This window comes from Phascolarctos cinereus, unplaced genomic scaffold (genome assembly GCF_003287225.1).
Source record: "Phascolarctos cinereus isolate Bilbo 61053 unplaced genomic scaffold, phaCin_HiC Scaffold_4;HRSCAF=312, whole genome shotgun sequence".
NCBI lineage: Eukaryota > Metazoa > Chordata > Mammalia > Diprotodontia > Phascolarctidae > Phascolarctos > Phascolarctos cinereus.
The window spans coordinates 306,031,303-306,053,495 of NW_027555847.1; the positions used below are offsets into that span (position 1 = coordinate 306,031,303).

At 33.4% G+C, this 22,193-nt stretch overlaps 1 pseudogene; it reads left to right on the forward strand.

The window, feature by feature from the left end:
• The first annotated feature begins 18,737 nt into the window (after positions 1-18,737).
• On the forward strand, positions 18,738-20,999 carry LOC110221962 (cyclin-dependent kinase 2-interacting protein pseudogene; annotated as a pseudogene).
• The last annotated feature ends 1,194 nt before the right edge of the window (positions 21,000-22,193 follow it).

Below are 22,193 nucleotides of genomic sequence, written 5' to 3' on the forward strand. Positions count from 1 at the left end.
TACACTTCTAAGTCTGTATCCCAAAGAGATCATAAAATGGGAAAAGGACCCACATGTGCAAAATTATTTATAGCAGCTCTTTTTGTGATGGCAAAGAATTGGAAACTGAGGAGATGCCCATCAATTGGGGAATGGCTGAACAAGTTATGGCATATGAATGTAATGAAATACTACTGTGCTATAAGAAATGATGAGCAGGTAGACTTCAAAAAAACCTGGAAAGACTTACATGAACTGATGCTGAGTGAAGTGAGCAGAACCAGGAGAACATTGTACACTGTAACAGCCACATTGTGTGATGATCAACTATGATTGACTTTGTTCTTGTCAACAATACAATTATCTAAGACAATTCCAAAGACTCATGATAGAAAATGCTATCCATGCTATCCATGCTGTCCATGCTATCCAGAGAAAGAATTATGGAGCTTGAATAAAGATCAAAGTACGTCTTCACTTTTTTGTTTTATGTTTCTTATTGCTTTCCCCTTTTGTTTTGTTTCTTCTTTCACAATATGCCCGATGTGGAAATAAATTTGCATAATTTCACAAGTATAACCTATATGAAGTTGCTTGCCATCTTGGGGAAGGGGAGGTGTGAGGGAGGAAAGAAGAAAAAATTTGGAACTCAAAATCTTGTAAAAAATGACTGTTGAAAACTATCTTTACCTGTAATTGGAAAAATAAAATAAAATACTATTTCCAAAAAAGAGAAAGAAATATAACAATTAGCATTTGGTACTATCTTCATTGAAGGTAGCTAAATACTAATGAGATTCAAAAAGAAAGGTTTTTGTTTTAACTGTTTAACTTATTGAAACAAGAGACAGCGCAAGCTTTTAACAGGAGTTCTGTGATCTTTGATTCTTAGGACCTAAATGCTAAAATTGTAATCAGTAAGCCACTAAGCTACTTGATAAGATAGGCAAGTAGAGAACTAATTTATTTTCAGGAAGACCATTAAAAGGTTGCAGTAGGAAAAAAGCAATTAAGTAATATCTCCATTCTTATAATAACCATAAACACATTAAACCTATTCTCAATAATAGTCAAAGTATACTGATGAAGTTTGTCGTTGAAGATCAACTCCTTCAGAAAATTCAGAAAGTAAATACTTAAGAAGTTAATGAAAATGCAATTTATATTAGAACTTCAGTAGGTTGCATAGTACACCATTTACAGAATATATTCTGAATGCTCTCAAAGTAAATGCCCAATGGCTTTGTTTGAGTTGTTGTTTTATTATCACTCACCACTGGCAATGACTCTTGTGGGGGTCAAGGGTATATTTTTTCTTCTCAATTAGAGATGGATTATGATACAAAATTTTTTTCCAGTCACTTTCAGTTTCTTTATATCCATACTTTTGTTGTGAGTGTAGTAATTTTTACACAGTAAAACAAATGTAAGCTGATGTTTTAAAATGAAGTTAAGATATCTTCATTCTTCTACCCATTTTAAGGACTCTGTAGAGGCAACATGGTCTGATAGCACGTGGAAAGAACAATTATGGATCACAACTTATGTTATCTAATTTGCACCATCTCAAAACTTGAAATGTGAGCATTTAACTTCTAGGCCTCAGGTTTAATAACCAAAAATCATGGTAAATCAGAGTTTTCTCAATTTACTTTCAAATGTTGAATAGGATTCTTGTTATATGCAAGCTTTTTTAATCAGTCTTTGATAATCTGATTCATTGATTTCAAAGATTTAACAAAGTTCCTAAATATATCTAATAACAATTAATAGTTAGCATTTATATATCATTTGAGGGTTGCAAAACTAACATCTCACACATGCATATAATATTTTTTGATCCTTGCAAACAATGGGGAGATATCAATTATTGGGTTATGCTCATTTTACACAGTATCTGACAAATAGCAGACACTTATTGCTTATTATATTATATGCGTATTGATTTACTGATTGATTTTATACAAGATGAAACTGAGAGAAACAGAAGTTAAATGACTTGTTGAGGATCATGACAGGATTTGAACTCACATCTTCCTGAATCCAAGTCCATCACACTGTGCCATTTAGCTGTCCATATCTAACATAAGTAAATCAAAATATAGATTTAACTCTATAATTTTCAGTAAGAAGAAGAACAATTAGCATATTCATGAGTTGTGCTTATATTTGCTGTTCTATTCCGAAAGATGATTGTTTTAAGTAAAGAAAGCCTTCCACCTAAATATAAGAATAAATGACATTATTTTACCTTTCATCCATATTTTTATTTTCACAAGTCTAACATTTCACAGCATGGGATCTGTTGAAGCAAACACTTTCATTTCTTCAAATTATAGTCAGGGCAGAAAGCTTAATGCATATATACACATATACTCATGTATAAATGCATAACTAAAGTGTAAATATAAATCTATGAGGATACTCAAGAATAAAAAGGAAACAATCCAATTGATCAATTAACACATCATACGACAAATGCTGGAGTAACAGAGATAAAAATGGAACAGTTGCTGCCCTCAGAGAGCTTATATTCTATCAGGAAAGACTGCACAGTATAACATCATTTACTCCAGGCAATATGCCATCTACCCTGTTGTTGCTGCCAGCCAGCTTCTGGGCACTCAGGACAGCACTCTTGTTATCAAACTTCCAGAAACTGGGCCCCTAGTTCCTGGAAGATTTAACTCACTTTTCTCTGGAACTCTCATCCTGGGAGAACAGATAGATGATTCCTTGAGGCCAGAATTGAACTGGAAAAAGAAAGTAGGCTACATTTTCTATAGAAATTTTCAAAGCTCTTTCAAAAGCCCTAAGCTTCCCATAAAGAGAGGATCACCTATTTCACATCAACCTTCTACCAGTAATGTTGTATGGCAGGGAGACATAAAATACATAAATCATCCAAGGAATGAGAATATCATCACATCAAATTGAAAAAAAGTATCATATAGAGGGCAATGGAACAGTATATCATATGTGTGAACAGACTACCTGAACCATGTAATCATTGGGGAAATTTGAAGAAGAATAAAGATATAGATATAGATATATAGATAGATAGATATAGATATAGATATAGATATAGATATAGATATAGATATAGATATAGATATAGATATAGATATAGATATAGATATAGATATAGATATATGCATACATGCACATATACATCATATATATTATATGTATATTTATATGTGTGTGTGTGTATATATACTATATATATGAAATTGCGTGGTAAATAGATGTAATGTGTCATGTATCAATGGAGAGGGATGACAGGTGAGCTGCCAGAGTACTCCACTGGTATCTTCAAGATGTCAGGAGAAAGCAGGAAGGCATCTAGAAAGTTAGGTGGACCACTTGTGCTGAAATTACAGGATAAGACAGATAAGAATTGCAAATTATCATCTAGCAGAGATAGTTCTGTGATGAAAGAAAACTCCAAGATACAGAGTTTCTGGGTAATTAATAATGAATTTATTAATTAGGCTAGCTGGCAATCAATAAATTGATGGTCAATAATTTCAGTAACCAAGGACCCCAAGGGAGACCTTGAAATATTTTAAATCCCTTCTGAAAGGGAACTCCTCTGACAAGTGAAAATCAGCCCTGAAAAAGTAGAAGACTTTTAGTTTTCAGCTACTCCTGCTGAGAACACGGCTTTATCATGAGACTTTGCAGCTCAAGTGAACTGGGCAGGGGAAACCATTTTCTCCTGGTCCTTTTTGGCTAGTTTTCTCCTTTATAAGCTGGGTTGCCCTAAAGGCTAATGGAGGGGATCAAAGGCAGGAGGTTCTTTCCCCAGGCATAGGCTCACCTAGACTGGATTCTGTTTATACTTTGAACAGAAATTGTCTCCCAGTTGAGTAGGATCTCCCCTTGAGGGCTAACAGCAAATCTCATCACTTCCCATGACTTTCAGAGGTTGTCTGACCTTTTCAAGTGTTGGTTTTCTTACAGAAATGAAAGGAAAATTTGGATCACAAATTAATAATTAGTTATTAATATAATTGCATAATGTTAATTTCTCTGTTTGAAACCTGCATCTTTGGAGGAATGAAATTAGTCAATAATAGCACAGATTTTTTGAATATGTGAATTTTTAGCTATGAAGATATGCAAAATATTATACACACATGTATATGTGAAGTTATGTTTGTTTGTGTGTTTATATGTACAAACACACAAATATGTATGTATGGCTCCCATCAAACCTCCCACCCCAATAGCTTAAATCAGTCTGTCTTTGTATTTCTATTAATATTCATCCTGATTCCTCCTTCACAATAATCAAATTATACCTCAACATATCTGTGTACAAGTTTTATTATTTTATATAAAGTTATTAGTATCTTTATGTCAATCCATAGCCTTGTTTGAGAAAGCTTCTCTTTCCCTACTAAATACCATCATTAAGTATGCTCTTGATTCATGAACAGATGACTCCCATAGAGATTTTGCATAGATGGGAAAGTAGACATATGACAACAGTTGTTAATGTACTCTTAGTCACCTTGTTTTCATATTAACAATATCTAAGACTGTTTCCACACCTTTGGTACCTTTTTCCTCATCCACATGACTTGTATATTGGTCCTTCAACACCCTCACAATTGTGTCATCTCCATCATGAATCTCCTGTAAATAACTTGTTTAATTTAAACTACATTATCAACCATTGACAATTTTAGTGTCAATTCTACTTCTTTTATAACCACATTTATAGCATCCAATATCATTGATGGTGAAACAAGTTTGCTAAAATAATTTCTGCAGATATTTTAGATTTTTCTTTTGTGTGTTGCCCTCTTTGATTTTCTTTTTCATTTTACTGTACTTCAATTAACTTAATTGATTTTCTTCATAAACTTTTAAAATTTTTTTTATTGAAGGACCAAAACAAGCATTCCCATAACATAGCACAATAAAAAAGATGATTGTACACGAAACTGCAAAACTGCTATGCACAACTTGCTATTTAATTAAAATATACAATATATAATAAATAAAATTTACAATAATATTATCATGTAAATTTCTTTTTTTCTTCTCCCCTTGCCCTAGAGATGCTCCCATTAGATACAAATTGGTATACACACATAAGTATTCTATACATACTTCTGATTAATTTTTCTCTGAATTCAGATAATTTCTTTCTTCATATGTACTTTATAGTTAATAGGGCTATTAAAATAATTTATTTGCTCAAAGTCATTCTTAATATTTCTGTTGCTGTATATACAATGTTCCATCAGTTCTACTCATTTCATTCTTCATTATTTCATGCAAGTCTTTTCCTTCACTGAGCTCATCATTTCTTATAGCACAGTAGTAATCCATCACAATCATATACCACAACTTGTTCAGCCATTCCCCAATTGATGGGCATCCCTGCAATTTCGTCATAAATTTTTAAATGGTTTTACCTTCTGATTCTTTTTCCTGTATTATAAAATACCCCTTATAATTACTCATCATCTTTTCCTGGAAGATTTCATACACAAATTATATTTTTACCTGGTTTTGCCTTTGGCCTGTACATCTCTCCATTTGCTAGGAAGTTAAATGTTTGCTGACTGAGATGCTCTATAAGCTTCCTTGGTTTTCTTACTGTAATTCATATCAGTTCGAATTTATACATAAAATTATTATAATTGCTGTCAATGTTATATGTATTGTACATTTATCTTTTTTAAATTACAGACTAATATCCTTAAATATTCAATTGGTTTCTTAATTTTGTATCAAATATATATTTTTCTCATTATTATCCTTCCTTCTTACTGTTTACAAATCCTTATGTTTCTATTTATAAGTCAGTGATCTGACTGTAACTGAGGCAGGTGATTCAGGTATAACATGCTAAGAAATGACAGTTTATACACTATCTATAAACTTTGATTTGATGGTTGTCACCCTACAAAAATGCATAAGAAATCAAAACTGACTAAAATTTAAAATCACCCTGAGTGCTGATGCTTTCCAGTATTATAAAGCAACTGAATCCATTAAAATAGAGAAGCAATTAAGATGGGAAAAAAAGTCACATAAGAACTCACAATCACTACTCTAGTCCACACTGTATAGAAGTCATGTGCATTACATTTCATCCCTCCCCTAGAGTTCTCTGGCATTCTTTAAGATTTTAGGCTCTGTACTTTTGTCTCCAGACTACATCAAAGTTATTCCCCAAATTATGGGGGTTCCCTCCACTACAGTTCCATTTAACCACTTAACAATTAGATTACCTTTTACGAAGGATTATTTACTTCAAGGTATAGCAAAAATGAGCACACAAACATCATTTTCCCCCAGTGCCTGGGTGGGTCATATCCTATACCACTTCTAGGTTTACAGATTCATTTAGTTCCTTCATAGAACAGTGCTAAACTCCAAGTTATAGTCCACCTTGGACTTGAGTCCTGGGCGTTCTAGCTTGTCAAGACTTGCTTGGTGAACTGACAGCAACATGCAGCTACTAATTCTGCCTCTAAACTCCCCAAGGCACTAGTCAGAGTGCAGTCAGGATTTACTCCCTTCATTTAAAACAAACAAAACAGATCAAAACAAAACAAATCCCTGAACTCAAGCTCATTCCTCAGGGCCACATAGAAACAAGACAGAAGGACAGGAAAGTAGCTCTTCACCTCACCAGTTAGTTCATGGCACCTACACTGTTGAACCTTTACCTTCTCTGGGCTCAGTGCAGAAAAGGAAGCAAATATCTCAGACTGGTAGTTTTTAAGGACACAGCTTGTTCTGGCTATGAAACCAGTAGAAAAAGAGGTTATGCTTGCCTATATGATAGGGGAATGCAGAAAATTTTCTCCAAGAAGCAGGGTACCTCCTTGTTAGATATTATGGATGGGCATGTGCAGAATAGCCTGTTACAAAGATATCCCAGAGAAACTAGGTGGCATAGTGGATAGAGCTCTGGCCTTGGAGTCAGGAGTACCTGAGTTCAAATCCGATCTCAGACACTTGACATTTACTGTCTGTGTGACCCTTAACCCCAATTGCCTCACTAAACAAGAGAGAGAGAGAGAGAGAGAGCGAGCCCAATAGAAAAATTTGTTTTGGAAAGCAATAATTCCAAAACAAAACAAAAGAATTTACAATGCTCAGAAAACAACAAGATATTAGAATTTCTAATTGAAAATAAGGTGAAGAAATTAAGCAAGATTTGCCAAGCACACACAAAAAGAAATAAATGAAAAAAATAGCATAAAATAGAATATAATTTTTTGAAAATGTTAAAAGTTATAGGAGAAACAAAGAGACTTAAAAGAAAGAGGATTGCCTGGAGCGTGGTGCAGACTCAGTGTAGGCTGAAAAATCACTGAATTATCAAAACAATCAGCAAAGACACAGACCTAGAGGAGAATTTGCAGTACAGAAGTCATGGAATTACTGACTCTGCAAAGAACTAAGAAAAATAAAGGAAGCTGGACTCAACATTTCAGGAAATCATTAAAGAACATTTCCCATATTTTGATACAGCAATGAAGAAAATACAAATGGAAAGAAACCTCGAGATGCTCACATCAGAGAATCCAAGATTCACCGTACCTAAACACATTTTTGATTACTTCCCAAAAAGATAAAGAAGTAAATAAAGCTGGAGGTGAGGAGAGAAATGCTACCAGTTGCTAGAAGTGAAGCAATCACTGACCAAGGAAATGTAATTAGGATCACAAAGGATTTTTAGAAGAATGAGAAGGAAATATTAGATATAGGGAAAAATCATTCATGAAATTAAAAAAAACAAGGGCCAGGATACCAGAATTATCTACCTGGCAAAAGTCAGTATAGGTAGGAAATGGATGTCTGAGGTGCAGACAGACTATCAACTACTTTCCATTTTCAAACAAATCTACAAAGAATAAATACAACTCCCAACTTTAAAGACAAATATTTAAAATCTACACACACACCCCAACCCAAATAAAAGTTGGTGACATATCATGAGAACTCTGATGGTATTGTATTGATGACATGTTTCAGAGAAATAGGAAAAAAAAAGGAGAAAGGAAAAGAGATGTAGCAGGATAAATTATCATTCAAAAATATTTATTAAGCTCTTATTTTTATGTGTTTTTCTAGGAGCTGGGAAAAGAAAAAAATAAATAGTTTCTGTCCTCAATGAGCTTACACTCTATTGGGAAAGACAACATGTATAAATAAAAGTATATACAAAATAAAAACATAGTAATTTCTAGAGGAAGCTCTAGTACTTGAAAGAATCAGATAGGACCTGAAAAAGTATTGAGCTGAGATTCCAAGGAAACTAAGAATTCTGGAAGGTGAAGGTATAGAGGAAGCACAGTCTATGCAGTCATGGGATGAAAAATGGAGTTTATACAAAAGAAACAGTAAGAAAGCAGGACTCTATAGTTTGCAAATGCAAGTAATGTGTAATTAGGCTTGGAATGTAGGTCAGAGCTATGTAGTGAAAGTCTTTAAATGTGATGTTAAGGAGGTTGCATTTCATCCCAGAGGTAACAGGAAAAAACTGGAGTTTTTGAACAGGAAAATGGGAAGTCAATTTTTTTTCCCCAAGTGAAGTTCTTATCATTGGAAAAAAGAAAATAAAAAACATGAAGTTATTAATATGATGCAGAAAAAAAATTACTTTAAAGTGCTTGTATTAAGTTTAGATTAATACTCAAAATAAGGATAAAATGGGGTTTTAATTGACTTTCTGAGAAAATTGAAGTAGAAAAAAGAAAACTAATAATAAAAAGGCTATATTAAAATAAGCTAAACTCTCTTAATAAATTGCAAAATAATTACAGATGATTGAAAAGAAGCCAACAATATACTACTTACCAGGCTATTACCAAATCAGAAAAATCAGAAGTGGCAATAATTTAAATTACAACATATTAAAAGAAACAAAAGAAATTGTTATTCTAATTTTTTCTGTGCAAAATGAGAGTATATGTATTAAATCATATACACATACCACATATCACATGTGCAAAAATTTGAATAAAATATTAGCAAGGTTATTACTGCAGTATATCACATGGATTATACACTATGACCAGGTGCAATTTGTACCAGGAATGTATGGTTAGTTCAATTTTAGGAAAGTCATGAACACAATTGACCGTATCAATACAAAACCAACAGAAATCATATTATTATCTCAATAGATGCTGAAAAAGCTTTTGACCAAATATAGCACCCATTCATATTAAAAACACTATAGAGCATAGGAATAAAGGGAGCATTCCTTAAAATTATAAGCAATATCTTTCTAAAACTATCAGCAAGCATTACCTATGATGAGGATAAGCTAGAAGCATTCCCAATAAGATCAATGGAAAGCAAGGATGCCCATTATCAATACTATTGCTCAATATTATACTAGAAATTTTAGCTATAGCAATAAGAGAAGGAAAAGAAGAAATTGAAGGAATTAGAACAGATAATGAGAAAACAAAACTACCACTCTTCACAGATGATCTTATGGTATAGTTAGAGGACCCTAGAACATCAGCTAAAAAATCACTTGAAAATTTAACAATTTTAGCAAAGTTGCAGGATATAAGATAAGCACACATAAATCATCAGAATTTCTTTATATGACCAACAAAGCCAGCAGAAAGGGATAGAAAGACAAATTTCACTTAAAATAACTGGAAACAATATAAAATACTAAGGAGTCTACCTGTAAAGACAAACCTAAGAACTATATGAACACAATAACAAAACACTTTGCACAAATAAAGTCAGGTTCAAACAATTGGAAAAATACCAATTGCTCCTGGTTAGTCTGAGCCAATATAATAAAAATGACACTTCTGCTTAAACTAATTACCTATTCAGTGTTATACCAATGAAACCACTAAAAAATGTTTTATAAAGCTACAGAAAATAACAATTCTTCTGGAAGAAGAAAATGTCAAAAATAGCAAAGAAAAGATGAAAAACAATGCAAAGGAAGGTGGCCTAGCTGTACCAGATCTGAAACTACATTATAAAGCAGTAATCATGAAAATTATCTGGTACTGGCTAAGAAATAGATCATGATGAAATAAAAATTATATGTAATAAAGGGCCACAGAAAAATAGACTAAAAAATAATTGGAAACTGAATACTCTAATCCCAAAAAGTGATTGGGTGAAACAACAAATCATAGAAACAATCAATAACTTCATTCAAGAGAATAATACTAATGAGACAACATACCAAAACTTATGGGATGCAGCGAAAGCTGTTCTTAGGGAAATTTTATATCTCTAAATGATTACATGAATAAAATAGAAAAAGAGGAGATCAATGAATTGGGTATACAACTAAAAAAATAGAAAAAGAACAAATAGATAATTCTCCATTAAACAGCAAATTAGAAACATTGAAAAATAAAGGAAAAATTAGTAAAATTGAAATTAAGAAAACTATTGAACTAATAAACAAAACTAAGCTGATTTTATGAAAAAAAACAATAAAATAGACAAAACTTTAGTTAGTTTAATTTGAAAAAAAGAAAGAAGAAAACCAAATTACCAGTATCAAAAACGGAAAGGGTGAAGCCACCACCAAGGAAGAGGAAATTAAATCAATAATTAGGAATTATATTGCCCAAATGTATGCCAGTAAATTTGACAATTTTAGTGAAATGGTTAAATATTTCCAAAAGTATAAGTTGCCGAGATTAACAGAAGAGGAAGTAAAATACTTAAATAACCTCATTTCAGAAAAAGAAATTGAAGAAGCAATAGATGAACTCCCCAGGAAAAAAATCTCCAGGGCCAGATGGATTTACAAGTGAATTCTATCAAATATTTAGGGACTTGTTTTCTTCATTGTACTCTTCTGTTAGTTTTTGTCCTTCCTTCTTCAATTGGCCAATTGTGTTTTTTAGGGCTTTGTTTTCTTCAGTGCATTTTTTTCCAACTGGCCGATTGTATTTTTGAAGGACTCTTTTAACTCTCTCATTTGACTATTAAAATCCTTCTTGACCTCTTCTAAGAAGGATTTTTGGGCTTCAGACCAGTTCATACTCCCTTTTGTTGTTGCAGATGTGGGTTAGTTGACAATGTTGTCCTCTTCAGAATTTCTGTCTTGATCTTCACTCTTCTCATAATATTAATCTATGGCACGTTTTTTTTTTTTTTTTACTTATGGTGTTTCTTTATTCCCTGGCCTTTAAAGAGATTGAGCTCTCCTGCTGGGGAACAGAGGGTACTGACCCAAGCTTCTTGTGTTGGGAGCCTAGGTCTTGGTCACTGGCTTTGAATGCTGGGGTCTCTTATGCTGGGAATTGGAAGCTGTAGGTTTCTGGCAGCTTACCTTGTGTTGGGCTGGAATCAGCAAGGCTGGAACTTTCAGGCAATTCTTTGTTGCCTGCTTTCCCTTTCCTTTAGCTTTCTTCAGCTCCCTTTAGATGGGTGCTGGAGGGTGTTTGTCTGCCTGGGGACCCTGCAGTGTTGTCTCCCTCATTTCTGCTAATGCACTGGGAGACTTTCTTTGTGGAGTGCCGAGGCACTGGTGGTTTTCTGAGCTGGTTTCCACCAGTTCCCCCTGTCCTCACTGAGGCACTCGGAGGTCCAGGTGTTGGTGTTTGCCTGCTCTACCACTTGAGCTTCAGAATTTCTTCACAATTGGAGGCTTCAGGGATCCTACAGCTCACCTGGTGTTGGGTTGGAATCAGCAAGGCCGGGGCTTTAGGAAGCCTTTAGGTTGTTTTTTTCACCTCCTTTCAGATGAATGCCGCAGGGTCCTTGTCCACCTGGGGCCCCTTGTAGTTCTGCCTCCCTTATTTTTTCTGAGGCACTGGGAGACCCATTTGCTGGGCTGCTGCACTGCTGCTCCTCTTCTTTTTTCTAGTTCAGGTGTTCCAGGGTTTTTTTTTTTCTGGGGTGATATTTTCTGGGTTTTCAGAGGTTAATAGGGGAGAGTGAGAGTGACTACCTTTTCACTCCGCCATCTCTATCAAATATTTCACAAACAATTCCAATACTACATAGACTATTTGGGAAAATAGGTGAAGAAGCAGTCCTACCAAATTCTTTTTATGAAGCAAATATGGTGCTGATACCTAAACCAGGAAGATTCAAGACAGAGAAGGAAAATTGTAGATCAATTTCCGTAATGAATATAGATGCAAAAATTTTAAATGCAGTATCAGCAAATAGATTACAACAATTTATCACAAGAACAATACACTATGATGAGGTAGGATTTATACCAGTAATGCAGGGCTGCTTCAATATTAAGAAAACTATCAGCAAAATTGACCATATCAACCCTAAAACTAACAGAAACCACACAATCATCTCAATAGATGCAGAAAAAGCTATAGACAAAATACAACACCCATTCCTATTAAAAACATTAGAGAGCATAGGAATAAATGGAGTCTTTCTTAAAATAATAAGTAACATCTATCTAAAACCTTCAGCAAGGATCATACGTAATGAGGACAAGGTAGAAGCATTTCCAATATGATTGGGGATGAAACAAGGATGTCCATTATCACCACTGTTGTTCAATATAATACTGCAGACTTTAGCTTTATTATTAAGAGAAGAAAAAGAAATTGAAGGTATTAGAATAGGCAAAGAAGAAACAAAGCTATCATTCTTTGCAGATGATATGAAGATATCCTTAAAGAATCCTAGAGAATCAAGTAAAAAAACTATTTGAAATAATAAAGAACTTTAGCAAAGTTGCAGACTATAAAATAAACCCACATAAATCACTGGCATTTCTATATATTGCCAACAAAGCCCAACAGCAAGAGATGGAAAGAGAAATTCCATTTGAAGTTACTGTAGACATTATAAAATATTTAGGAGTCTACCTACTGAAACAAACCCAGGAACTGTATGAGCACAATTACAAAACACTTTTCACAAAATAAAGTCATCTAAATAATTGGAAAAACATCAGTTGCTCATGGGTAGGCCAAGCTATATAATAAAAATGACATTCTACCTAAGCTAATTCACTTATTCAGTGCCATACCAATCAAACTACCTAAAATATATTTTATAGAGTTAGAAAAATAATAACAAGATTATATTGGAAGAACAAAAGGTCAGAATATCTGGGAACTAATGAAAAGAAATGCAGGGAAGGTGGCCTAGCCATTCCAGATCTTAAATTGTATTAGAAAGCAGCAATCATCAAAACTGCTTGTACTGGCTAAGAAATAGAGTGGTGGATCAGTGGAATAGTTTAAGTATACAAGACATAGTAGTCAATGACTATAGTAATCTATTATTTGATAAACCCAAAGACCCCAGCTTCTGAGATAAGAACTCACTCTTTGACAAAAACTGCTGGAAAAACTGGAAAAGAATATGGCAGAAACTAGGCATAGATCAAAATCTCATACCATATACCAAAATAAAGTCAAAATGGTTTCATGATTTAGATATAAAAGCTGATACTGTAAGCAAACTGGGAAAGCAAGGAATAGTTTACCTATCAGATTTATGGAGAACAGAAGAATTCATGACCAAACAGGATATAGAAAACATTACAAAAAGCAAAATGGATAACTTTGATTACATTAAATTGAAAAGTTTTTGCACAAAGCCAATGCAATCAACATTAGAAGAAAAGGAAAATAATTTTTACAACCAGACTCTCTGATAAGGACCTCATTTCTAAAATATATAGAGAATTAAGTCAAATTTATAAGAATATAAGTCATTCCCCAATTGATAAATGGTCAAAGGATATGAATAAGCAGTTCTCAGATGAAGAAATTAAAGTCGTCTATAGTCATATAAAAAATGCTCTAAATCATTATTGATTAGAGAAATGCAAATCAAAACAACTCTGAGGTACCATATCACACCGATTAGACTGGCCAACATGACAAACCAGGAAAATGATAAATGTTGGAGAAGATGTGTGAAAATTGGAACACTAATGTGTTGTTGGTTGAGTTGTGAAATGATCCAACCATTTTGGAGAGTAATTTGTCACTATGCCCAAAAGACTATAAAAATGTGCATACCCTTTGACCCAGTAATGGCACTTCTAGGGTTATATCTCAGAGAGATCATACAAATGGGAAAAGGACCCACCTGTACAAAAGTATTTATAGCAGCTCTTTTTGTGGTGGCAAAGAATTGGAAATTGAGATGATGCCCATCAATTGAGGAATGGCTGAACAAGTTGTAATATATGAATGTAATGCAATACTATTGTGCTATACGAAATGATGAACAGGCTGACTTGAGAAAAAACCTGGAAAGTCTTGTATGGTGTGATACTGAGTGAAGTGAGCAAAACCAAGAGGACTTTGTATGCAAAAACAGTGTGATGACTAATATTGATAGACTTAACCCTTCTCAGCAATACAAGGATCTAAGACTTCTCCAAAGGCCTCATGATGGAAAATGCTATCTACAAAGAAGAAAGAACTATGGAGTATGAATGCAGATCGAAGCATACTATTTGCTTTTTTTTTCTTCTGTTGTGTTTTGTTTCCTGTTTCTGGTGGTTCCTCCGATTGGTTCTAATTCTTACTTATATCAAGACTAATGTAAAAATATGTTTAATAGGAATGTGTATGTATAGCTTATATCAGATTGCATGCTGTCTTGGAGAGGCAGGTAGGAAGGGAAGGGGAGAAAAATTTAAAACTCAAAAGCTTATGGAAGTGATTGTTGATAATTGAAAATATTTTTTTTAAAAAAAGGGAAATGTGATAAAAGAGTATAAGGCAACAAGACTGGCACATCAATGGTTTTAAATAGAAGAATATTCATTAAACTCAATAAAATAAGGGGGCAAACTGATATTTTAACAGAAAGGATCTTAAAACTAAGAAGAAGATGAATACTAATCCTTCAAAGATATCGAAAAATTCCCCTAAGATAAATTGCAGGACAAAGGTAAATAACCAGCCACCTACTTTATTTCAGAATTTGGTGAAATCTGAAGAACAAATTCATCAACAAGAAGGAATTCCAAAATGGTTCAAAAGAAAAATTAAATTCATTAGAAAATAAATTTGGAATGAATATATGTGGGGGAAAAAAGGGTAGGTGTGGGGGTGAGTCAGTCATATTCCTGGAGGTATTATAGTTCCCACAACCAAGGATTGCCCCAATAAGGAGACCCTGGTTTAGTTAAGTTTCTGATTGATTCTGCATTTGGTCTTAGAGCAGAAGCTAGCTGTAATCAGTCCACATACCTTGGGAGGTTTTTTTTAGTTTGAAGCAACAGAAGTGAATTACCCTGATAATCTAGAAGATCTCAATATTCTGTACCTCAGTCACACAGGTAAGCCTGAGACCTGCCAATAGTTTTTGCATAGCTCATATGCCACATTCTAAGCAAAGCTTTCCAATTTTTTTTTCTTTTTCTCCTAAAAAGAACATGTGTATCCCTATCTTTTGACACATTGTATCCCTCCAGTAGAATGTAAGTTCCTTAAAGAGAGGTACCATTTTATTTTTTACCTTTTTGTCTATAGTACCTACCATTGTGCTTTTCATAGAGTAGACATTGTTTGTTGTATTATGTTCTATTGGAAAAAATGCAACATCTAAAATGTATATCTTAAAATATATTCTTTGAAGTGTATCCCCTCTACCCTGGGTGATGTTTATAGGTGATCACTTTCAAATTTCCCTAGAGAAACTCATCTGTAATATTGTAAGTATGGCTAATGACTTTAAGTATTGGAATAGGACATTAGTTGTCTCAGAATGTTCTGCTCAGGGTGTTAAAAGCTAGAAAAATTGAAAACTATTGAGCTGAGTTGTTGAGCACTTATGAAAATCACTAGAGTAGAGAACAAATACTATAATTCATCTGGTTTAATGCAGTTTTTATCACCACTTCTTCCATAATGCTTTCAATATTATTCTTGTGTAAAGAAAGACAAAGTATATATATATATATATTTTTTTGCCAGATGCTTAAGACATTTCCAAAGGAAAAAGAAAGAAAAATAAAATTTGATGTAATATACTTTAGTCTTCAAACCACCAATATTAAAAGTTATTTTAATTATTTCTTCTTCTGGTGATATTGTTAATATACTTTTAAAATTATGATTATGATGAAAGTTATAGCAACTTTATCAAGAATATGTTTCTAACTATAATGCTAACTTTTTTCCTGTATTAGAAGACATTTGGGTAATAGATTACATTATACTATGCATTTCATCACCCTAAAATATAACTAAGGAAGAAAGAATTTTGATCTGATCTTCTTAAAAAAGTCATTTAAGTAACTATGTTCAGTGTGAAATATATTTCTTTAAAAATACATGAATTTTATTCATCTTTAAGCTATAATATATATCCATTTAGTTAAAGACATTTGATGTGGCCAAAAGACTTGGATGATTGCACTATAAAATTCTGAAAAGAATTCAGGTATAGTAGCTTGAATTTTAAGAGTACCTCATGGTAATAGTTACTCAGCTGAGGGAAATATAATTCAGGTCTTTAATGAGATGTCTCAATAACAAAGCAGGAATGATAGAGAAGTGAGTTTGAATTTATAAATATATTAAAAGGTATATAGAAATTAATAAAGAAGAAATTTATGATAATTAGAAAAAAGCTTCCTAGCTTCATTTTATGCTAAGTAAAATCTTAGACTGAAAGCTTCTTTTATGGATCCTTTCACATATTTTCATTGCATTTATGGAATTCTCCCACTTCCCTCTCTAAGTAAGTGAGATTTCGTCTTTTAGTATCTAGACTGGGAGCTGAAGACCTGTGCTCTAGTTGACTTATATAGCTAGTGGGACCTTGGATAAATCACTTGGTCTCTTCAGACTCTGAATTCCTCTCTATAAAAATAGAAGATTGAACTAGTGGGTTTCTAAGGAATCATTCAGTCTCACATCTTTGATATTTTGTTTTTAGGGATCACACTTAGAGATCAATACGGCTTCCCTCTGCCCATTCCTTTGGATTTTGGAGGCATCTCAGCTTGTGCCAAAAGAAAATGACTAGACTTCATTGAACTAGCAGTTCAATAGCCAAGGATAATTCTTTCTACCCTGTAGAAAAGGTCATCATGGAATTGAAAGGTAGCAGACAATATAATTGTCTATTCTGCCTCTGCCCTTTCTCCACACCAAACCATGTTACAGACTGGTTGACCAGTGGAATAAATTAGATATACAATATACAGTAGCAAATGATCATAGTAATATAGGTTTTATAAATACAAAGTTTCAAGCTTCGGGGAAAATAACTCACTATTTGACAAGAATTCCTGGGAAAACTGGCAAGCATTTTGGCAAAAAGTAGGTATAGACCAATATCCCCACACTGTATAACATGTTAAGGTCAAAATGCACATATGAGTTAGACATGAAGGGTGATATCATAAGTAATACCTTACTTGTCCTATGGCTAAGGAAGAATTTATGACAAAATCAGCAATAGAGTACATTGTGGGAAGCAAAATGGATAACTCTGATTAAGTTAAATTTAAAATTTTTTTGTACAAATAAATCCAAGATTGGAAAGAAAGCAAAAAACTGGGGAAAATATTTCACAGCAGGTTTCTTTGATTAAGGCCTTATTTCTCAAATATATAGACATTAAATCAAATTTATAAGGATACAAGTCATTCCCTAGTTTTCAGATGAAGGAACCACAGGTGTCTATCGTCATGTAAAAAAAAGTTCCAGAACACTATTGATTAGAGAAATGCAAATTCAAACTACTCTGGGCTACCACCTCACATCTGTAAAACTGGTTAATCTTATAGAAAAAGTAAATGACAAATGTTGGAGAGGATGTGGGAAAACTGGGACACTAATGCACTATTGGTGGAGTTGTAAACTGATCCAACCATTCTGGAGAGCAATTTGGACCTACAACACAAAGAATTATAAAACTGTGCATGCTCTTTTATCCATCAATACTACTATTAAATCTATATCCTAAAGATATAAAAAAATACATATTTATAAAACAAATAGTAGCTGTTTTGTGGTGGCTAAGGATTGGATGCCTATTTGTTGGGGAATGGCTGAACAAGTTTTATATGTAATTATAATGAAATATTATTGTGCTACAAGAAATGATGAACAGGATGGTTTCAGAAAAACCTAGGCAGTCTTACATGAAGTAATACAAAATGAAGTGAGCAGAGCCAGGAGAACATCATACACAATAATAGCAATACTGTAATGATGATAAACTGCAAAAGACTTAGGTACTATGACCAAGACAATAATCCAAGACCATTCCAAGGGACCCAGGATGAAAAATTTTATCTGTCTCCAGAGAGATAATTGATGAACTATGAATGAAAGTTAAAATACATTTTTTAACCTTATTTTTCTTGGAGTTTGTGTGTTTTCTTTTTCAACATGGCTAATATGGAAATATGTTTTCCATGACTTCACATGTATACTGGATATCATATTGCTTTCTTTCTCAGGGATTGGAGAGGGACAGGAGGGTGATAATTTGAAACTCATTTTTTAAATGAATGTTATTTTTTAAAATGCAACTGGAAAACATTTAACAAAATGAATCAAAATATTTTTTTTTCAAAAAGCCTGGAAAAACAAAAAGATCAATGTTGTTTATGACTAAAAAACAAGATTACAGAGAAGATATCACCAACTATTGAAACATGCCTACTTTCTCATTTTTACACAACTAACTAACATAATACCAATTTTTCTATTGTAACTCATAGAATCTCAAACTCTGCTTTCATTGGAAGGTTAGGTACCCAGAGGACAGCTGCAGTGTCTCTCTTCAGCATTCTAGGGGCAGCCAAGGACTATAGAATGGTTTTCCAATGCTATAGATCAGAACTCCCTTCTGATGTTCTTACTCCTGTGATTGTGAGTTTATGTAAACTACTCAGCCACACTTAATTTACTTTTAGAAATAAGTATTTACTATAATGATAGAATTGGTACAAAACATCCCTCAAAATGACTGTGACACACTATCCCACAAATACAAACTAAATCTAGAGGAAAGTGGATACAATCTTAGAAAGCAGATAAGATACAGAGATTACTCACAGATTCTAAGGGACCTTTGACTAGAGTTTTCAAGATATTCCCCATTAAGTATGGCTTTTTTTGTTTATTTGTTTTGTTTTGTTTTCCTTTTGATGTGTTCTTTGTAGAGTCCTGAATCTGTTGCTTCTCAACATGCCCAGTTTATCCTAAATATGCATGCACTGCCACTAGCCATTCTATTCCAGATAGTGCTTCAAGCACACTAATGAAAAGTCCAAATCCTCTAGTTCTCTGGAATTCATAAGGTCTTCATTAAGGCAAGAGAGTAGGGGTGGTAATGAAAGAGACTAAGGCTAAAACCAAGCCAAGATTCTCTCCTTTACTACCTTTCCCCCAACTGATAACCTCTCAAGGGCTTAGCTAGATAGCTTCCACCTTCACTACCATTTATTCAAATCATTAGTTTCAATTCGGCGAAGAAGTTTTTATACACACTCCACATCTCTCAACCTATTTGAATAGATTTTCTTTTTGAGCCTCATTAAAATTTTAAATATTGCCAGGCCTTGTTCACATCTGGTTCATACCTCTGATTGATTGAGTTGAGATATATTCTCGCTTCATAGTGGTACTAGAGCTGAGTGGGGTGGAATGATTGAGATACTGACATTGCACTAGAATTTACTGATTTTTTAAAGCCTATGAAAATGTAGAATAAAATCATGAAATCTAAGAGATGGAAGGGATTTCATAGGCCATCTACTATAACCTACGTCATATTGAGATTCTCTGCTACAATACAGCTGACAAGTCAAGTCTTTGATTAAAAATTTCTAGTGAGAGTAATCTACTACTTCTTGATGCAGCTCCACTAAATTTTGGATAGTTTAAAATGTTAAGAACACTTTCCTTATATAAAGCCTTAATTTGCCTCTTTTCAATTTATTTCCTCTAATTTTTTCCTCTTCTAAATGTTAATTCTTCAAATACATGAAGAAAACCATATTGCTCCCCTGTGTTTTTTCTATCAGACTAAGGAACCTCAATTCTTTTGACAGATCCTCTTTTAGGCATAGTCTCATGTTCCTTAAGCATTGTGCTTGTTGCCTTGTATAGGATATATATAAGTTTTTCAACCGAAGTCAATTTAGTACTCCATACATGGCCTGACCAGGGTAGAGTATTCTGAAGCTTACTTCACTCATGTTTGATCCTCTATCACTGTTTAAACATACTATGAATGTGGAACTTCCTCTGGCCCATGCTGGGCTAGATCTTGGGCACTAAAGTCAAAGACGGGCTTCTTAATGGTTTAAGTACCAAAGTGGTCTAGCTGTTGTGTCACCTTGTTGTCTCATGGGCACGGAGCTCCACCAGTCACTAGGCTTGCCATCATAGGCAAGTAACATCACCTGTCAGAGCCTTACTAGGTTGTTGTAAGCTAAGCTGAAGAACTCTGGCATGGTTACTCCCAAAAGAAATGTCTTATCTATCATCAGCTCAAGAAAAATTAAGAACAATGCTACAGATTGGCATAATTTATAATTGAAGTGGGATATTCTCAACAATATAGGATTTTCTGTTGCAAACAAAATGCGAAACAGAAAAATCAGTGCACTTACTGAAGACAAGATAAAACTAAAATGCAACAGCATTGCTTCTGGCTTTCATTCTCAAAAGGTGCATCCAAAATATAATGAAAAACTTTAGATGTTGTGCAAGGAACTTCATGACACCTTGGAAAACTTGGCTAAGATACAGGTGAAAATGGAAAAGTTGACATCAATCACTAAAGGAATTTCTAACCTAGAAAATTACCATTATGAAAATGAAAATTATCAAACACCCCTTTTTCATATAGGGCCCACTACCTACTTCTCTGAAGTTTCCCATAAACTTTCAGAAATATACAAGAAGGAAATAATCCCCAAATACATCAATTTTGAAGAACTTGCCCATGATACAAACCAGGATCTTATTTCAAGTTACTTGTTTATGTGGTTGCACCAGCCCTATATTGAGAACAGGAGTCTTTATGTGGAAAGAATTTTACGTGAAACTGGACATCAAGTGTTATAATTTTTTCTGAAACCATTTCATTAAGTCCAAACTTCCAAAACCAGAATGAACCTTTCTTTCCAGATCTTATGATATAGGCCCATTGCTGCCTTATATTTCTTTTCTTGATTGCAGAATGAATTGCTTCAGTTCCTCCTTACGTATCTCTTAACATCACTGGTTGTAACTTTGTTGTTTGTAGTAAAATTGATGATAGTCATCCATTCAGTACCTGCTGTTAAAACTATGAATCTCCTTATTTGAGAAAAACTACCAGGAAAACTGATCATATGATTGGCAGAAAATGTTTTGATTAGCACTTATTTCCACAATAAGTTCTGAATGGATTCTCAATCTACTGTTTAAATACATACATACATACATATATATATATATACACACACACACACACACACACACACACATATATATATGTACATATGCATATACATATATATGCATATATAATATTCATAATATTTATTCACATTTATATATTTTTATGTATAATTATATATAAACATAATTTTTATATAATTATACATCATATAATTTCTATAATATATATACATACATACACATGTACATACATACATATGTATGTGTGTGTGTCTGTGTGTGTGTATATATATATGTATATATGTATATATGTATCACCCATACAGTGGGGTGAGATCAGTAGAATGAAAGGAGGTGCCTTTCACAGTTATAAGTAGGAGAATTCTAAACCAAAGAATAGAAGGATAAAATTAAAACGTGTACAAACAAAACCAAGAGAAATTAAATTGGGAAAAAGAATTTAATCAAATAACAGAATAAAATCTATTACAGGAAATTGATACAAAATATGAGACTAAGAACCATTCCCTAGCTAAGTATTCAAAAGATATCAACAAATAACCTTCAGAATTAAGAAATGCAATTAACAAATAAAATATTACAGAACATCACTGAGAGAAATGAACACTTAACAATATTGATTTCACCTCACATTAAACTGGCAAATGTGAAAAAAACAAACAAACCAACAATGTGGTTTAAGATGGAAGCTTTTAATAGGTACCATGGTAGAGCTTTGCACTGGTACAACCATTACAACAATATGGAACTTTTCTAAAAAAGTCACTAAAGTATTTGAACTCTTTGACCCATTTGTCTGTCTTCTACAAGGCATATAACAAAATGAGGTCAAAGTGGGATTGAAGTGAAGGAGCC